The 18,833-nt window shown below is 53.7% G+C and overlaps 1 protein-coding gene across 24 annotated transcripts in view; it reads right to left on the bottom strand.

Moving 5' to 3' along the window:
- ZBTB40 (zinc finger and BTB domain containing 40) overlaps positions 1-5,243 on the bottom strand; it is a 52,755-nt gene extending 47,512 nt beyond the window's left edge. For 11 of the 24 annotated variants that reach the window (XM_082329259.1, XM_082329276.1, XM_082329277.1 and 8 more), the window contains exons 1-4: positions 2,474-2,613; positions 2,121-2,258; positions 585-1,069; positions 244-406 (exon numbers count right to left, since the gene is read on the bottom strand). The gene's annotated coding sequence lies outside the window, so the exon portion shown is untranslated. Of the gene's footprint in view, positions 1-243; positions 407-584; positions 1,070-1,701; positions 1,900-2,120; positions 2,259-2,473; positions 2,615-5,104 lie in introns of those variants that run through there. The other 13 variants (XM_082329275.1, XM_082329268.1, XM_082329274.1 and 10 more) reach the window with 10 other exon arrangements.
- Between the last annotated feature and the right edge of the window lie 13,590 nt (positions 5,244-18,833).

Raw genomic sequence — 18,833 nt, 5'->3', positions numbered from 1 at the left:
TTGCCCCCTACTTAGAACACGCTTCAGGCTTTTATTTAAAGCTTACGGCCAGAAGGGACCACCACCAGCAATCCGATTTCTCATCCGTCACTGCCTCCTCGATTTCCGGACTCAGTAACGTGGGTTTGGCTAAAGCCTCTCTTCCAGCAAGGTGCCCAGTCACGATAAGAACTGATTTTTAGGGGGAGGACCCTCCACTGCCATAGTTATTCTAACTGTTAAATTACATGCCTCATTTCTTACCTGAATTTGTCCGGCTTCACTTCCCAGCCATATTCACGATGGCTTTTGGGAGATTTGGCTGGGGGACTTTGCTGAACTGGGAATCTCTCTGAGAGCAGGTAACTAATACTTCAGCAGCGATGAGTGCTTGCAGAGCAGGAGCCATCTGCCTCTGCCAGCACTACTGGTAAGAAAAAGCCATTTATTACTTTTTCAGCTTAAAGCTGCTTCTCTGCATCCTCTCTGGAGCCAGGCTCACTGGGGCTTTTTATGAATTTCAAACTTAAGGTAAATGGGCTGCTTCTGGGATCTCTGACACCTGAGCCGCAAGAGCACTGCCCTGTTCCAAAATATCGCCTCACCTGAGTCAGAAGGGGGGACAGAGGAGACAGAGATATTTGCTCATCTTAGCTGCCCTCCAGATGGGCTTTGCAGAAGAACGATGAATCTTTCGAGGAACACCAAGCCACGTCTTAAGCTTCCAGGGAGAACACCAAGGCGGCTTAGGAGTTTTCATTCCACTGATTTCCCGTGAGACTACAAAGTCAATCAATTTGAGTCACATTTTCAAAAGTGCCTAATATTCCTAAGGCTCTACTCAACCACGTGCTGATAAACGTCCTCCTGTTCACCCTTAAGGAGCAGTTATCATCTGGGACTGCTCTCAGGACACCCGCTTCAGCAAAGAAGCCCCTTCTTCTGAACCTCCCAATTACAGGAGGTCCAGAATGGTTCTGTGCCAAACGTTACCCTCCACTGTCCACTTCCAGCTCCTTCTTCTCTTTCCCAGGTATTTCTGTCCTCATACACCTCCACAGTTCGAGGGGATCACGTCTTTTTCTTTAAGCTACATTAGAACAGGAAAAGAAACACCCAGTTCTATCTACATAACTGAAAAGGAGTTCCCAAATTAAATTACTTCCCTTCATTATTCATATAGTTACTTCAATCCAGATTCAACAGATTCAAAAGCCATACACGTTACTAGGTTCATCAAAAGATAATTGAAATTTAGGACTGAGCACTTTATCAATTAGACGCTACAGAGACTGGTGCTCCAAAGACGCACAGGCGAGGCCATCCCTCCCTTGCAGTTACGAGGCTGCCGCATCGGCAGAAAGCCCATCACGAGGCACAGAAAGAATTGTAATGCCCCCATGGCCTCAGCAAAAGGATTCTGTGTGCCCCTCGCTGCCAGAATTAAGGGCTTTTACAAGGTGCTGGTCAACACAGCTGCTGGCATTAATAAAATAACGCCAAAAGCTACTTTCCGCATTGATTAGTAGCATGTCAGTGGCCAGCTTGAAGATGTGTTCCGTGCCTGAAATTGTTCTTTGGGATGCACATGGAGCAGGCTTTTTTTAGCTTTCAGAAAAAATAATAATAATAAAAGAATCCCAGAACAACAAAAACCCCAACTATTGCTGGGCCACCAAGAAATGAAGCAATACCATCCCACCGCTTTTTAAAGGCACGGACCCGCAGCCTTGCGCTCCCTCTGCTGCCAGCACAGCGCTGTGCGACGCAAGGCCCAGGCGGATAACGCAGCTCACCAAGACCAACCTGCTCGCTCGGTGCAAAAGTAGAAGCAAGCAAATCCTCCACAAGTTCTAAAAAGCTAAAACAAAGCAGGCAGAAAAAAATAAAGTGGACAGAAAGAGAGAAGCAAAATGGAAGAATCCAACTTCTCTGTCTTAAGTAAACGTCACTTCTGTTAGAGCTGGTTGGAGGGTCTCGCAGGGGCAGCCCCGCATCCCTCCTGTTCCCTGCGCTCTTAGCTTTCTGCTCACCGGAGCTACCACCCGAAGTGGTCATCGAAGCCAGCCCAGGCTCAGCCCAGGAAGGCCCCCTGCCCCTGCGAGAGGAGCTCACCCCATCGCTACCCCTTTTACACTTACTCGTTTCAAAAGACTCGTGTGACTCGGGAAATGCAGCAGGACAGAAAGCTGAGATTTGTTCTCTCGTGTTCCTTGGCGCTGCAGTCCCTCGGGTACGACAGCAGCCTCCAAGCAACAGGCAACATTCTGTTTTTAGCTCTGAGGTGTTAAGGACAGTGACAGCCTTAAATCAGAATCTGAATACTTTTTGTGTGCGTTTACCAGTTTCCTGTTTTCTTGTTACTAAAATGATGACCTTACAAAGAGGGTTATTGGAAAGCCAGAAAATCATGTACTGCAATTCAATTTTCCTACCTCTCCCACCAAAAGTAATTCAGTCTTTGAAGTGCTGAAAAAGGCTGAGGGGTCATTACCTTTCCCTGGGGTGCTCCAAAGGGCCAGCACAGGCAGCTCTCCCAGAGGATAATGTGAAATCCAGTACGAGGAGCCAGGGCACAGCAATTTGTTTTTCAATCTATTTTATTTCAGTTCAGAGCATCACTGCAGACAGATAACAGAGGAAAATAAGCAACACTTTGACTAAATTCAGCGCTCCATGGTCTCCAAAGGCAGCAGAATATACCGCTCAAAAAAACACGCCACACTTGGGCTATCTGTCTGCACTGATGTTCTTAATGGAAATATAATAGATTGAAAAACAAATGGGTATGCTCCAACTCTTAACAGCAAGTTTTCCATCCCTCTTCAAAGCGAGGGCTGCTGCCTGTTCCTCCTGGAATAGGGCTGCCCCAACAAGATAATGAAATCACACAGTGGAGAACCAGCACAAACCCAAAGCAACAGCCCAAGTTTGCTCCAGTCGCTGCTCATCCACGTCTCACTGAGCTCGAGAACGCTGAAAGTGCTAATTGTATTTGGCAGGTTCCCATAACATCCTCAAAAAACAAAAGCTGGACATCTGAACTCCTGTTTGTCAGGTAGATTTACATCAGAGAAGACTGCATGTTGCAATTTATTAGTGGCCTTTTAGAAACAAACAAACAAACAAACAAAAAGCCACAAAAGAAAAAACCACACTACTTTGACCAGCTTTTGCGATCCATTTTGCTGTCAGCAGAAGTCCAGAAGACATTTGTTCCTACACCCAAGAGCAGACAAGGCACAATGCACCTGTAAGGTGCCTTGATCCAAAGGCCTCTTCAAGTGCACAGGGGGAAAAAAAAAAAAAAAAAAAAAGGTTTAGAACGACATTTCTCAAGCATGGTCAGCCCCAATCAGGGACCGATTCCGTCAGACCTGTTAGTAAAGTACACAGAATTACTTTGAGCTGCATCTAATGAGACAGCAAGTCAGGAGGCACCTGGGCTTCCAATGCTGTCACCTCCTGCTTAACGCTATCAGAGAGGCACCTCCATGGCCCCGAAACTCCATTAAGGCAAAAGATCCTCCAACAACTCTTCAGATGTGAGTGCAGCTGCTTTAAAACACAGACAGAGAAGGATGCAGCAATGTAAGAGCCTGATGGCATCTACCCCAGGAGGCCAATTCACTTCCTCCATCTCCTGGAAGACTTCTATAATTGCTGAGCTGCGGTCTAGGCAACATCGGGCACATTTTCAGCACCCTCTTTAAGCAGTATGTCGTGGCAGTTAACTCAAAATATACTGGTAAGAGAGATGAAACAAGAGGGAATGAGCAGGGCACGAGGGCTGGGGCGGTCAGTTGGGGGAGGACCTCCGTTCTGGTCCGTACTCCAACAGGCTGTTCCTGCATCACCCTGTCCTTGGACCGGGGTTGGAAACCCAAATTCTTCCTCAAACGCAAGACACTTGGTATCCCTTACCCAAAAACCTGCAGAATCATGCTGCCTTATGTCATATCTGGGCCAATAAACAAGGTGTGCCAGCCTTCCTTTCCACCACAGGAGAAGAAATTACCGCCAAGACTCACGTACAAGCCTGTCCCTCTCTGGGGAGGAGGTGGGTTTTATTGACCAGGACCCACCACAGCGCATTTCCATAACACATCTAACCCGACCTGGGAACGGGCTGCTACAGAACGGGGCAGCCCTGCTCCTCTCCAGCAGCTCTGTCGAGCTGGTGATCACACAAGAAACTGGATCAGACTGCTGATTTCTTGGCTCAGTGCACAAAAACTATTTATTTGTCTCTTGATGGGTCAGTCTTCTAACCGACCATCTCAATGAACAGACACGATTAGTGGTCCAAAGCAAAGGAGAGGTATCTACAGCAACAGGCATGGAAGAGGAAGGTAATTCCCTTCCCTGCCTACTTTTAAAATACTTTCTGGGAGGTTCACAGCTTCTGCCCAAGCAGGGGACACAGCTCCAAGAGCCCCTAAAGCACATCTAATGAGAAATATCTTTGGGGGGCCAGCGGCACCCAGCTGGCAGGCTTTGGCTCACAGGCAGAGCCACAATTCTGGTGGAAGCACCTTTGCTTTTAAGCGCAGGTTACAAAAGGAAGGACCCCTGCCATATTTGCCATGGCAGCGATGCACTCAACCAGCTCCCTCCGGCAGAAGCTACCCGGGCAGTGTTTGAAAGGGGAGGGCCAGCCGTCCGGCGGGTTTTGGCCGCCCGCGGAGCACCCCTCAAGCACCCCTCCGTTTCCCACAGCACTCCCGGGGGATCCACCTCCCGCCCAGGCTGCGGGCAAGGGCAGCCCGCAGGCTCCCTTCAACCTCCCTGTCCGCCCGCAAAGGCCTGGCGGGGGCCGGTCCCTCCCTGCGGGGGAAGACAGCCGCTCCCGTCCCCCTGCTCCCCCCGCGGGACACGGCCAAACCGCCCCATCCCCGGCGCGGCAGAGCCGCGGCCCAGCTGGGCCCACCCCGCGCGGGTTTGGCACCGAGGCGGGGAAGCGAGGCCGCGCCCCGGCGGGGGTGGAAGCGGGGAGGGGGGAGCTGCCCGCCGGGCCCCTCCGGGAGGCCCGCGGCGCCGGCCCGCAGCGCAGGGGCCGAGCGAGGCGACGCGGGCCGGGCCCGGCCGCCCCCGCCCCGGCCGGCGCCACCGTCGCCATGGTTACCTTTATTGGGAGCGGCGCGGCGGACACGGCGCGCGGCGGCAGCACGAGCCGCTGCCGCCGCCGCGGGAACAATAAAGCTTCAACAACAGGCGCCCCTCAGCGGCGCTGTGCCGCCCGCCGCCATCTTGAAGCGGCAGCGGGCCGGCTCCCCCGGCACGTGACGGGAGAGCGGTGGCAGCTGGGCATGCGCGGTTCTCGCGCGCCCCCCCCCCCGTCCCCCCCCCCCCCGCGGGGCCGCCCTGAGGGAGCGATCGGCGATGGCCGCCGCGGCGGCTCCTCCCGCCCCGCCCGGCCGCCGCAGGGAGCCCCCTCGGTTAATAAACCATCGTCCTCCCGGGGCAGAGCCGGGGCCCGTTCCCTGAGGAGGGCGGCGGCGGCGGTGGCAGGGCGGGGGCCCTGGGTGAGCAGCCCGGTGGTGGGCGGCCGGCTGCGAGGGCCCTGCCGGTCTGAGGAGGGGGGTCCCTGGCGGGAGCGAGGGGGAGGAAGGACCTGGGCCTTCCAGGGCCAAGGCTATGGGCGTTCTTCGGAGGCTGTGGGAGGGCAGAGGGGCGCGGCCCGATCTTCGCCCTGCTCCGTCAGCCGCTTGCCCAGCTGCCGGCCCTTGGCCTCGCAGCGCGCTGCTGGCGCCGCTGCCTGCTCCCTCCTGGCGGCCATCTCACCGTTGTAGTGGCCCCCCACACCTCCCCTAGCCACCCTGAGGGTAGGTAGCCTCCCCAGCAAGCCTGCAGCCCGGCTCACGGGGGCCCTGCACCACAGGCTGGGGAAGCCAGCAGGGTCACCAGGCCTAGCAGGCGAACTGGGCGCTCACAGGCAATGCCAGCAGAGACCCCCGCGGTGTCCGGCTGGCCCCAGTTAATGCGAGGAGCCACCAGGTGCTGCAGGCTGCTGCGCTGTTCAAGGCCCTGTGTACCTATGCCATGCGTTAGTCTGCGTACGGCAGGAGGTGGGGTGGGAACAGGCTGTCCTCGCTAAGCCGTGCGCTGGCAACCTGCTCAGGGGCAGAAGGGACGAGATCCCCGTTTGTATTTCTGTACGGACACACGCTGGCACAGCAGGCGTGCTCCTTGTTCCTCCCCGAGGCCTTGGTGTGTTTATGTTCCCTGTCTCTCTGTCAGTAATCTGACCCAGCCTGTAGCTCAGCAAGGGCCTCTGGGTGCATTTCATTTCAGGGGGCTCTGAGAGCTTCCAGATGGCCCCAGTAAGCGGGACTGCCCCTGCCATCAAACAGCCAGGCCACCAAGTGGCCCTGCTGGCCTCACTCAATCACTATCATACCTCGGCCAGCGAAGATGTGATCCCTCTCCCGTGTGTTACGTCGGGCGGGTGTTTTCTGCTTTCTTAGCTGAACGGTTGCAGAGTGCCAAAGCGCACACCTGAAAGCCACTGTTTCCTCTGCCCACAGGGAAAGTTTCGTCTGACTTGTGTCACTGTGGAAGCAGAAAGGTTTTAGCTGTATTTTGCATGAAAAAAAAAAAACCAAAAGTCGCTGGACTGCGAGGAGCAGCAGGTTCAGGCATTGCCATCCGTATTCCCAGGCCTGGAAGGGGGCTATCTGCTGCCATCTATTGATGGATTGCCTAAACAAGTGCTAATTTCGGGATAAATGCAGGGGGCTGAGGAGGGTGATACCCTGGGCTATGCAGCTTTGAGACCAGGCTGTGTGTGACCTGGTAGAGAGCAGCAGGCAGGCTGGCAGGGCCTGGGATATTGGGTCCTGGCGACTGTCAGGCCGTCTCTGGAGGAATGCAGATGAAATTCTGGGGCTGGCATGTGGCTGGGCAGATCAGCTTGCACACAAATGGGTATTAATTAGAAACCCACAACGTCATGATGAGACCTGCTCTGGTGTGGGGCCTCTGCGCTCTGCCAGGGAAATACCTTTTGGCTGGGATCCTCAGCCGTGAGTGGCACAGCCAGCTATGCTGGCCGTTAGAATAGACATGGCATCACAGCAGCAGGCTTCAAGGTCGCTTCTGGTGAATGCAAGAAAAGCAGGACAGGCCATTTTCTTGCAGCGGCGTGGAGACATTCCTGGGGGACCTGCGCAGACTATGGTCCCGTGCCGGTCTGCTGCAACTAGTTGTCTCTGTTACAGCTGTCAATTCCCACTCCATCAGTTTTCTCATATGCGCTCCTATTTACGTGCTGAAGAGGTCCCTGTGAAAAAAGTTGGACCCAGATCTGGTTATTTTTCGCCCCAGGCAGGTGATGAGCAGAGCAAGTTGATGCTGAAGCCCTGAGCAGTCACTAGTGTCTGTTGCTCTGTGGCAGCAGCTGACCTGAAGATGATGAGCAGGCTGTGTCAGATGAAAAACCCGCTCCCCATCTGCCGCAGGGAGAGGCTGGCGCTTGCCAAGGAGCATCGGTGAGATGAAGGGCAGTGAGCGCTCCCGCTGTGCCAGAAGGACCATCCTCATCACTGTCGGATCGGCGCTTGCTGGCAGGGTCATCTCGTGCTGTCCGAGGCAGTGGTGAACCACAGCAGAGCAGGAGCTGTGCCTTGCAGTAAGTGCCTTCTCCGGAGCAGCAAAACCTTGCCTGCAAAGTCTAGGGTGGCAGCGAGGAGCCCCGATGTGTCTCGTACCTTGGGAATTGGTCCTTGGGGAAGAAACTTGCAGCTCCGGCACTAAAAGGAGTCTAGTGGGGCGTGAGGTTTTGGCTCCGTGTTTGCAAGCCTGCCTGTGTAGTGTCTGCTTTGGCTTTGTGTTGTGGTACTTGCAGTGAACCCCTGGAGCAGGCAGCTGTGATAGCAGCTTTTCACCAGGATCAGAGAGAGGAGAAAGCTGAACGCCCATCACCGCCCAGACCCAGGCAGCGCACCAAAAGGTGACAGAAGGGTGGCTCTTTGCTGAAACCGGCTCTGGAGCCGAAATCGCTGTTTGCTTGGCAGTGCCTGTGATTCAGGGTGGACTGACGGGATGATGGCAGCCTGCTGAGAGAGCAGCTACGGTCTCCTGCCTTGGAGGTGATGGACAGTGGTGCATGGAGACGACGGGACAGTAGCATGATGAGAAGTGACAGAAGAGAACGACAAACATGCTTCAGGCAGGCAGGCTTTCCTCCAAGGGCTGAAGGTAAGGTGGGCGGAGGGGACGGTCCCATGATACTCTGGCTACAGGGACAAAAACGGATTCAGAAGTTCCCTTCCCCATCTGCCTGTGTCTGTCCCCTCTGCTGCTTAACTCAACGGGTTTTGGGGCCACACAGTGTAAATCAAACCAACGCCATGATCCAGGCTAAGAATAAGGAAAAGGGTGAGGAAACAGGGACAAGAATGGTGTCCCGATATACCTTTGTCAATTCCCATCACAGTAACATCCTGTTGTCCCTGTTTCCACCCCGGAAACATCTTAATTCTCATACAGCAAGTACTGGTGAGTGGAGGTGTACCATCTGAGCTGTTTTTTCCCCAAACTGTAGGACCGTAGGATAAAGCTCCACCAGGTGACTCTCCAGGGAACCCGCAGGGGAAGACCTGTGCGAGGTGAGCTGTTTCTGAGCTCACCATCCTGCCAGGGATCACCTGTGTGTCGCACAAAGGGGCCCAGATGAGCACGTACAGTGTCTCCAGCTCCCGCTGTCTCACTGGGAGCAGGCAGAGGTCCCACAGATCCAAGCAGGCTTTACCTCTTGTTCCCTGAAAGAGCCCCTCTTGCTGAGAGGCAGCCCACTGAAGGAGCGAGGACTGCCCTGCCTCGCTGTGCCAAAACTGTCTCCACACAGCTTGGAAAGCTCACGGCAGGGAGTCAGACGGGGTGAAGCACAACCTTCCCGCCGAAGCTGGGACACTGGCACTCGGTCCTTTGCTCTCCAGAGGAGGTCACATCTTCTGGAGGGATGGGTCCAGGAGGTCGGGCTGGGTGGGATCACTCCAGTGGTCAAATCCAAACCACACTGCTTTTGACGTGTGCATGTTTTCCAGGCAACATAGACCACGGATCTGCTTTGGATGCTCTTGGAGCGTCTCTTGGTGACAGCTGGGCTGTCACATATCGCAGATCTGCCCACGCAGGGGAACAGACACAAGACAGGGGGATGCGGTCATTTCAGCTTAGCACAGGCAGGGACAGCACCGAGCCAAGCTCAAGGCCATACAACCACATCTTTCCCCTCCTAGTTCATAATCTCTCCTCTGCACCGCAGCCTGGGTGGTAGCAAGCTCCATCCCTGGCTTGCGGCTTCTCCTTTGAGCACTTGAGGGCACTGTTGGAGTTTGGAAAGAGGCAGATTTCTGGGGTGAAAGATTTGTTTCATGTCAGACCACGCAGAGGCACGTCAGTTTGCAAGGACTCTGGCTTCCACTGGAAACCTTGCTGTTCGCAGGGGTTTCTGACTTTGGCATAAACGCCCCATCTCAGGCAAAACCTTTCACAGAAAATGTCAGGTGATGGAGACTTATCTTCCTTTTTCTGTAAGCATTTCTCCCTTCCATCTTTTTAACCCCAAAGCTTCCCTCTTGAGGGTCTGATGTCAGGGAAAGGGGTGGCTGCACAATCAGTTCTTGAGGGGAAGCACTGAGTTTGATCACACGGAAATACACTTCACCTGCACAGATACCACAAGTTTCCAAAGTGCTGTTGATGCAAGGACTTGCAGCCTGGCCATGTGCGAACACAAATCTCATCGCTCCTGGTGTTGGCCTCCAAGGGAGCCAGCAGAGCAGGCTGCGCTCCGGGGTCAATGCTACAACGGCTCAGAAGGACTGCACACAGCACTCTGCTGGGAAGCTGTGCCAGAATAATTATTTACATGTGCTGGCATAAAGTAATTACTAATGGAGCGGAACAGCATGCACAACCCCTCCAAGCTGTCCCAGAGGAGACACTGGGAGTTACCAAGCAAAGTGCACTCTCCGTGTACCACACTCCAGATTTCCCCCCACCCCAGTCCTTCCCCCTCCTCCCAGGGGAGCCACTGTTCCATGGCAGAGCAGTCTCTGTCCCCCTTTTTGCCCCATCCTCTTGCCTTTGCCAGCACATTCCAGGGTTGTACTCGGAGACTGTACGTTGCCCTGTTATTCCAGCTAAATTGCCCTCGAAACCGAGTCTGATGAGGTCTTTTGAGGAAGGGGACATTCACCTTAAGAAGCAGGGACTGTAAATGGGTTTGGAGTGTTTCACTGTGTGTTTCTCCAGCCAAACTGAATTTTCACTTAAGAGGTGGACTGCCGGCACCCAGACTGACTTCCTAACGCCCTCTTGTAGTTTCTGGTTCACCAGCTTCCTTGGCTTTTGACTTCATTGCTTTTTATTGCAATGATTCCCAAGGGGGACCATCTCCTTGGCATTTGCCATTCCTGCCCCAGTCTGTGGTATGTGGGGAACGGTATCCTGTGTCCAGGTTCCCACAGGATGCCAGGCTGTGTCCACTCTGTTGCTGAGTGTGGTGGCCCAGTGTCTGAGCAGAACATGTTGAGAACATCAGGCTTTCCGAAGTGCATCTTCACCTCCTCCATCAGATTTTGACTTCAGTGGCCTCAAGAAAGTCCAGTTCCCAGGCTCGGTGGTTGCTATCGCAGCGATGGCGTGTCTGTGATCCATTACTAAATGTGAACAGGTTTCTTCCAGTCTTTTCACAGACAGGTTGAAGTTTCAGGAGGCTGCAGAGATTCCTTTCAGGATGGGGCACAGCACTCGTCTTCAGCTGAGCATCAATATGCAGCCCTGGCACCACTCCAGGCATGCCTTCATCCTCGACTCAGCATGCCTAGGCATCTGTCCATGATGTCAGCTCTTCAGTCCCCTGGTATTAGTGCCTGGCCTCTTTTAAGCAAAATCCCACCCTAAATGTGGCCCGGAACTCGCCCCTCACCTGCTGGTAGGCGCTGCTGGTATCTGTCACGTTGATTTTCCGTGATCTCACCAGCCTCGCTGTACAAATCCTTGTCCTGTCTCAGTACCCGTTTCTGTTGGCATCTTTGTAACAGCCCTTGAGCCTCTCCTTCCAGCCATGCCAGTGCTGTAACAGGCTAAAAGCCTGCAGATCAATCTGCATGTGCAGTGCGAGGTAAGCCCAGCTTAACTTACTTGAACTCTTGTTTCTCAGAGCTGATCTCCAAAGCTCCTCAGTAGGGGCTTCTTCATGGTGACCGGGGATCGCTCAGTGTATGCGCTGCCGTGAGCTGGTAGGTTCGTCCCCTTCCAGAGGACGCGGTCAGCAGCTCCTGTTTGGTCTGAGCACAACCTCCTTCCTATCCATAGATGCTCTGTTAGTGGAGCAGCAAGTTTCTGGCTTGGCAGGATCCCTGCGCCTAGATCTGCGCGCTGCAGACTGCGCTGGGCACTGAGCACAGAGCAGTTCCTCCACTGCTGCCCAGAGCCACACATTTTTCTGTCCGCTCTGTTCCCTCGTGGCCATTGTACATTGCTGTTAGCCAGCAGCTACCACTCGTTATCGATCATTTCTCGTAACTGTTAGTCTTGTGACATTTCTTCTGTGTTAGATCTGCTTCTCTCAGCATCTCCCCTACATGTTCCACTTTACTACCTGCAGGCCCATGCTGATGCAGAGTTCCCCGCTCCAGAATCGAGTACCTATTTCTTCTCCCGTGTCTTGGCTTTAGGTAAAAAACAGTATCTCCGTACTCTCATTTTTTCTGGTAACAGCACCCATCAACACCTCTCTCAGCTGTTGTAGTGCTTCAGACACCATTCCTGGGCTGAAGAGTCTGTTCTTCCAGAAATTGTATCCCCATTTAGATAATAAAGGGTTTTCCTTTCATTTTCCTGTCTTTACTCCTGGTGGCCAGCTCTGCACACAGCCTGTTTTTCCTTCCATGCATGTGCATGGTTTGTCTGCGATCCAGCATCCCCGGTGGTCCGGGTCCCTCCATGTTGTCCGTTTGCTCCGTTTCTAGGTGCTGATTTGTTTTCCTATTAATCTCTCTCCCTCTCTTGCTGCAACTCTCCCTAGACTGACCGCTGCCAATACGTTTCATGTATCATGTGCTGCGTAATAACACAAGGGAAGGGTACTCCACGCCTGTAAGCCGGTTCTGTACGAGCTATTTGCAGAGGTGGCAGGTGCTGGCGGGGCTCCAGCCATGCACTCGCCTGCTGCCTGAGCTGCTCTCCCTCCAAACTGCCCCCTGGGGCACATGTCCCTCTGCACGTCCCAGCCCAGTTGCTGCATGGACCATGTTCCTGCTGGGGCAGAGACTCCTGCCAGTCCCTGTTTTGGCCCCCAGCACATGCAGGCCGCTGCACGCCAGTGCCTGCTGCTGGCTGGGAGTGGAAAGTAGGCTTGGCTTTCCCACCGCCATGCTTTGCTTTCTCTGCTGGAGGAGCAGGGGATGGAGACTCCTGCAGTCCCCTGATGGTGCCAAGGTAGTGCTATGGTTTGGATCATGAGCTCCTTTCCAGGCAGCAGAATTGAGCTGCAGAACAGAGAAGGGCTTGATGTTCTCCATCACTCGGCCGTGCTGGTAAATCTGTGCCCTGCGCACCTGCCTGGGAAGCATCCTGCTTCCAGGCCTCCATCACAGAGGTGTAGCACCCCAGTCACTTCAAAAGGGTCCTTTCCCATGGACTGGGACCTGTCCTGTGGGATCCGTGAAGGCCAAGTAGGAGAGGTCCTGATGGCTGGCATCTAACAAGGTGGGACCTATCCCTAGCTGATGCAGGCAGAGCAACCAGCAGCCCATATGCAATCCCTCAGACATCCCAGTCCAAATGCCAGGCAGGACATTTTGGGAACCAGTGTTGCAGAGGAGGCTTTTTTATCAGGGAAAGTCAGTTTGTGGAGTTGCTAGTAATCATCTCTCCATCTTCATGCCACAGCTTGTTGTCCCTGCCATCTGCTGACACATTTGTTTGTGCTAAAGTTCCAGCCGTGGAGATGATTTGGGGTTAAATATATCCCCCATCTGCTTTCTACAGCAGTCCACAGGCAGCTGGATAGGAACAGCAGAGGGGATGGCAAGGCGTGAGAGGAAGGAGAGAAATCGTTAAAATCATCTTTGTCACCCAAGAAAGCATGCTGTAGTGGGAGGGGACCGGGGGACTGTCAGCCAGTCTGGTAGGAAGAGACAGCCATCCTGATCAGGGCTGGGCAAGTACTGTGTTTGCTGGCTGATTTGTGGCCTGGAAAATTGCAATCCAGAAAACACAGTTCACATTGACCCAAAATGGTTATTTCTTTGCAGTTTTCCTTATTGGTTCAAACTTTGGTCATGTCCATGAAAGTTGAGGCACTGACCTCCAGACTCTTCTCCCCGTGGGCAGGACAGGCTGCTGGGAAGAGGCAAGCTGATCTGAATCCTGGGCACGGGAGGATGGGGACAGTCTCCTGTGTCCGGGGGGTGCCCCACGCTCCCTCTGCTATCACAGAGGAGCCCCCAGCCCTTTCTGACGTGGGAAAGCAGCTTACCACCAGCCAATGTTACTTGGCAGCTTCAACCTGCTCAGCACTGACACTGAATTTCCTCAAAAATTCATTATGTTTTCACGTGGGAGGAAAATTCAGCCTCCGTGTGAGCTGCCCCTGCCCAGCAGCCTCCCTGCACAGCCCAGCCCTCCTCCTCTGGCCGCCCCAGCCCATCCTGCTCCCCTGGGGAACAGCAAAAATGACTGATGCTATTAATGCATGCAGACCCTGCCCGACAGCCCGGTTCCCGTATAAATCACCGGGTCACGGAAGTCGCGGCATTTATAAATATTGATCCTGTCTTTGGGGAAGCTCACCATTTCAGAGAGGGAGGTTTTTCTAAATAGCACTAAATAGAGATGCTGGAGTTATTTTTGGATCTGTCAACAGCGTGGATCTGTGTGGCTGCCCTGTGCGCGGGGCTGAGCCTGCTCCTGCTCCCTGCTCCTGCTCCTCTCTCCCCTGGGGCTCGGTGCCTCGGGGATATTTATTTTGGGGTCTCTCTGGGCAGGGCAGACCTGGAAAAGGTCTGTCTATCACAGAGCTCTTTGCCAGGGAAGCGGCTTAGCCCTCTGACTGTTTGAGCCCTCTCCCCACGCACTGGGGACAGGTTGTGCGCGGCCACCCACCCGCCCCTCCAGAGCTGGCTCAGGGCAGCAGTAACGCTGCACTGGCTGTACGGTACGCTCTGTTCTGATGCGTGGTACCCAGCAACAGTCACCCTCTGGGAAAAACACTACCAGCACCTCCTCTGTGCCTCCCAGACATGTGCACCATCTAGAAAATGGAGGGGAGTCTCAGAAATAGGCTTGCAAAAGGTTTCTAGGGCCTTGCAAAGCTCCAGAAGTTTGTTGGTGACTGAGACAGCGTTTCTAATCGAGCCTGTGAATCAACCTTGGGAGATCTTTTACTCCAGGTGCAAAGGATGAAGAATGGCACATGTTCTGGTGGGCTGGGACACTGCTCTTGTAAGTGGAGGGTCACTGGGTGGACACATCTGGGTGGAACCCAGAGACCTTGATCTAGCCTGATCTCCTGGGATGGGGAACCTCCAGAAAAAGAAAGTGGTTCAATCATGATAAGTGGTTTCAAATTCAGCCACACCATCCAAGCTCTCCATCCCTGAAGATGCAGGCTCCCATTTGGAGCTAGAGGCACATCCTGCCATGGTCCTGCCAGGGTCCTGAGCCCTGAGGGCCATGTAATCCCTCAGGAGGCAGTGCTGGACATCTCTGTAGCAACAATTGCTTACATGTTTGTGTGGATAAGACTGCCCTGGCTGGGACATAGTACAAATAAGACAGAGGTAACCGTAGTGGGTTAGCAGAAGCAACTGAAACCCATGTTTGTCTATCATCTGGATCACTTGGGCAGGGAGCTGTGAACCAGGAGTCTTCCTCTCTGTAGAAGTTCAGAGACCTTTTGCTGTTTGCTCTGACCTGGCAGCTGTGGTCATTTCTTCTTGAGGCTGACCTCCTACAGGGGAGGGCAGGCATGGGGACAACAGACCAGATGGACGGTGAGCATTCAGTCATCCTCCCAGGAGAGCTGCCAGCCTGGCCAGGCCCCAGGGACAGCGCAGAGCTGCTCCATCCTAGTGGGATCTGGGGGGGATTTTGACCAATAAATTTTAAAGAAGCATGGGCAGGCAGGTGCCGAGGCAGGCAGAGGAGGCTCTGGGGACAACAAGCATCCCGGAGATCCCCACCACTTAACTCAAACCAGCTAGGTACGAGCCAGCCTGCCCTCCCTTCCCAAGGCAGTGGGTTTGCTGCTCCAGCAGTGCCGTAGCATGGGCTGGGAGCAAAGCTGGGCTGAGGAGACCCCATTCCTGGGGCCAACAGGGACAAATGAAGTGTCAGTCCTGCTCTCCCTAACCCAGGGCAGATCCTCTTCTTGTATCCAAAGGGAAGAGCTGATTCTTGCACCTTTCAGCCAGCACAGGGATCTGTCAGAGGGACACTTTCCTGGAGGACTGTGCTTCTCTTTGGGGGTGAGAGGTTTCTGGTGAGATGGGGTGTGAAGCACAGAGTGCACTGAAAATCATAAGGCAAGGTGAGCCACTCTTACCAGGCAGCCAGAGCAAGATCGGAGCTGGCACACACTCGTTCTGGTCTCTCCTTTCCTCCTGACCTCTGCATCTTGCAGCCTCTTTTACCACCTGGGCAAGGCTCTGCATCCCTTCCTGAGAGGGAGGCAAATTGCTCCGTGTGTCCCCATGTGCCCCATTTCGGAGGGAAAAACAGAAAGGCTGGTCTGCAGCACCGGGCAGCACTAGCCAGGTGGTCCACTGGTGATGCACGTGGCCAGCTAGGAGCAGAGCACGCATTGGGCAGGTCCGCGGGTGGCTGCAGGGCTGGAGCCCTGGGCTGAGGGGGTCAACCATCTGGCTGATGTCAGACAGCTCTTGTCCCAGGCAGCCTCCTTCTGCAGGCTAACGCTGGAGGCTGGAGTTGGCCTCCTGGGCTCCCCTGCCCTGCTCCAGCGAGCAGGTAGCAAGTACAGGCAATAGCTGTGTGCAAGGGCTCAAGGGCTCTGTTCTGCACATGCTGGAGCCAAAACCATGAACCCATTTGTCATTTCTCAGCCACTTTGCTGACTCTCAGTAAAGCTGCTGCTGTCCTGCCGCAGGGCTGAGAGCCTCCCTGCCACAGGGAGAGGATCCCCGTGGCTGGGGGGCACTTAAGGGTTAGCAAAACGGAGTAACTTGGGGCAATGGAAATTCAGCCTTGGAGTGAGTCAGAGGTGTGACTCAGCGGGTCCCAAAGCACAGACCAAAGCGTCCAGCCTTGTGCAGGGAGAGGTCAGTGTCCCACTCCTGCTGCACAGGATCTGCGAGGGGACGGCCGAGGGCAGGCCTGCATCTGCCCACGTGGGATGCAGAGGTCTCAGAGCAGCGGAGCAGGGCAGGAGGGTATCTCCTCGCCCACCACCCGCTGCTCCCTGGCATCTGTGGCCATGGCAAAAGGACTCTGCATGAGTCACGAACTGCTGCTTGCCCACCCGGTTTCCTGCAGAGAGCAGGTACCTGAATGCTGGTGCTGCCCCGTCCTGCCCCATGGCTTCCTGCACGCACTGTGCTGATCGCAATGGACAGGAGCCTGATGGATGGCTGTGTACTGCCACCAGGATCCTCACTGGAGAGCTGCCACTGTGGGCAACGGGCTCAAGAGCCAAGTGCAAGCTCTGCCTGGTCTTTTCAGGGGTGGGGACATACAAGCGTGGGGCCAGGAAGGAGCAGAAGATGTGGGGTGAATATTAAGTTGGGGAGATGCTTAGCTTGATGCTATGCTCAAGATGAACTTATCCCATTCAGTTGTGCATGAGGTGTATGCTTTTGCAGAAGGTGAAGCAGATGAAACATGGCAGAGAGTTGGTTTTTATTCATTCACTCATCCGTGAGCATTTCAGGAGACCAGAGAATTTACAAATAAATGTCCATCTTCTCTGTCTCAAAGCCCTTCTGATGGCCTGTCGCAACCACACAAGCTGCATGCTGGTATACCAGAGCTCTGTCCTTCAACCCTGACTCTGGAAAAACAATTTCCTTTGACGCAGCTTAACCTTTGCAGTGAGCCTTGAGAAAAGACTCTTAAGCACAGCTGTGCTTCTGCAGAGCAAAGACTTGGGATCTCCAGACAGCTCTGGAAGCAGGGTGAGACACATCAACCATCCTCCGGCAAATGCTCCAGGACCACATGCAGCCCAGTGTTAACTAAATGCATATTTATGGTAAGCCACCAGGGACATTGGCCTGTGAGATTTTTGACCTCAATCTGAGGTTGTCTTCACAATTTTGCTGTTCCTCAGCCTGAGGTTAAACCACAACAGCCTTTTCTTTTTGCAGAGCTGAGTTCCTGAGATTTTCTTTAGCTGTAGGTCACTTATGTCTTCAACTACCAATACAGGTTGCTGGAGCAAGAGCAATACCCTATAAAGAAACTATAAATCCAAAAGGACTATAGCCAACATCACAAACAAGGCATTTGATATTTTTAGGATATATTTCCAAGCAGCTGAGTGTTCATTCACCGCAATTACAGCCCCTAGAGAAGATCCTCCAGATCTTCTCCAGAACTAAACAGAGGATAGAAACAAACCTGGAGGCTTTAACTTCCCTATAAGAAGGGCAATTCAATTAAAAATTAAAACAAGCAAGGGGCTGGAGCAGTTGTCTTGTGAAGAAGCCCTGAAAAGGTTGGGATTCATCATTTGGGAGAGGAGAAAGCTGAGAGGGATGTGACTAAAGTTTAAAAAATCGCCAAGGTGGTGAATCAGGTGAACATGAAATCAAATCCCAAGGACAAGAACTAGGGGCGGTCAGTGGAACTGGTGGGATACAGCTCTGAAACAGAGGAAAGGGAAGAAACCTTGGGAATTTACTGCCACAAGAGGCTGTGGAGGGAGATGCTGTCTGCATGGTCAGAAAGGGATTAGACCAGCTAATGGGCAACAGGTCCGTAAGGGAATATCAGAGGGAACAGGCAGGTATGTGCCTTCTGCTGTCCCAAGCCCAGTGACTCTGGATGCTAAAGTGTGAGGTGCTTAGGCTGCAGAAGGCTCACCCGAAGCAGCAACTCCTATTGCCCTACTAGATGCAGGCTAGACAGGCTGTAGCTCTGACCCAGTAAGGTGTCTCTTGTATTCCTATTACCTCTCCTGTTCCAATTTTCTGCTGCAAGAGTTTTCCATCAGTTAGCACTCGGCTAATGGGGCGTCTCAGCAATGGGGCTGAGGGACGTGCCCATGACGATAACCTCCACTCTCACCATGGGGAGGGCAAGCTCTTATTGATAGGGAGGAAGCACACAGGGAAGTGTGTGCTGTGTCCATGTCCAGGCATTGAAACCATCCACAGTCAGCTACATATGACACTCTTAGCAGCTAGATCTTCCCTGCACAGCCCTGATGTGCTCGTGCTGGAGCCAGCAGTCTTGCTGTGCCTCTCTCTGCTGGACATGCAGCCCAGGGGTGGGCCACAGCTCCAAGCACCTCCTCAAAAAGAAAATGCAGGCAGTGGATAGAGCTGTGCTGGTCCAGGGGCAAGAAGACATCCTTTTCCCAGCGTGGGTCCAACGGGGACTTGCCAGTGTCGCACAAATCCTGTACACCCATCAGCGGAGGCTGTGTACCACATACCATACAGACACATGCAGGCCATTCAGTTTTTGTTCTTTCTCCTCAGGGTCTTTGCAGAGGCAAATAACTCATCTGCTTTTTCCAACATATTTCCACTGAATTATTGAGACTCCTTTACAAATGAATCCCGCCTGAATAGCAGCCATGGTGTGAGGATCAGGCAGACCTAGGACATGATAATAATGAACGATCTTCCCAGCCAACTAATACGGAGCTTACGGCAATT

This window comes from Platalea leucorodia (genome assembly GCF_965183815.1).
Source record: "Platalea leucorodia genome assembly, chromosome: 17".
Lineage (NCBI taxonomy): Eukaryota > Metazoa > Chordata > Aves > Pelecaniformes > Threskiornithidae > Platalea > Platalea leucorodia.
The sequence above is the reverse complement of the archived record's forward strand: the minus strand, read 5'-3'. Positions and strand labels throughout refer to the sequence as shown.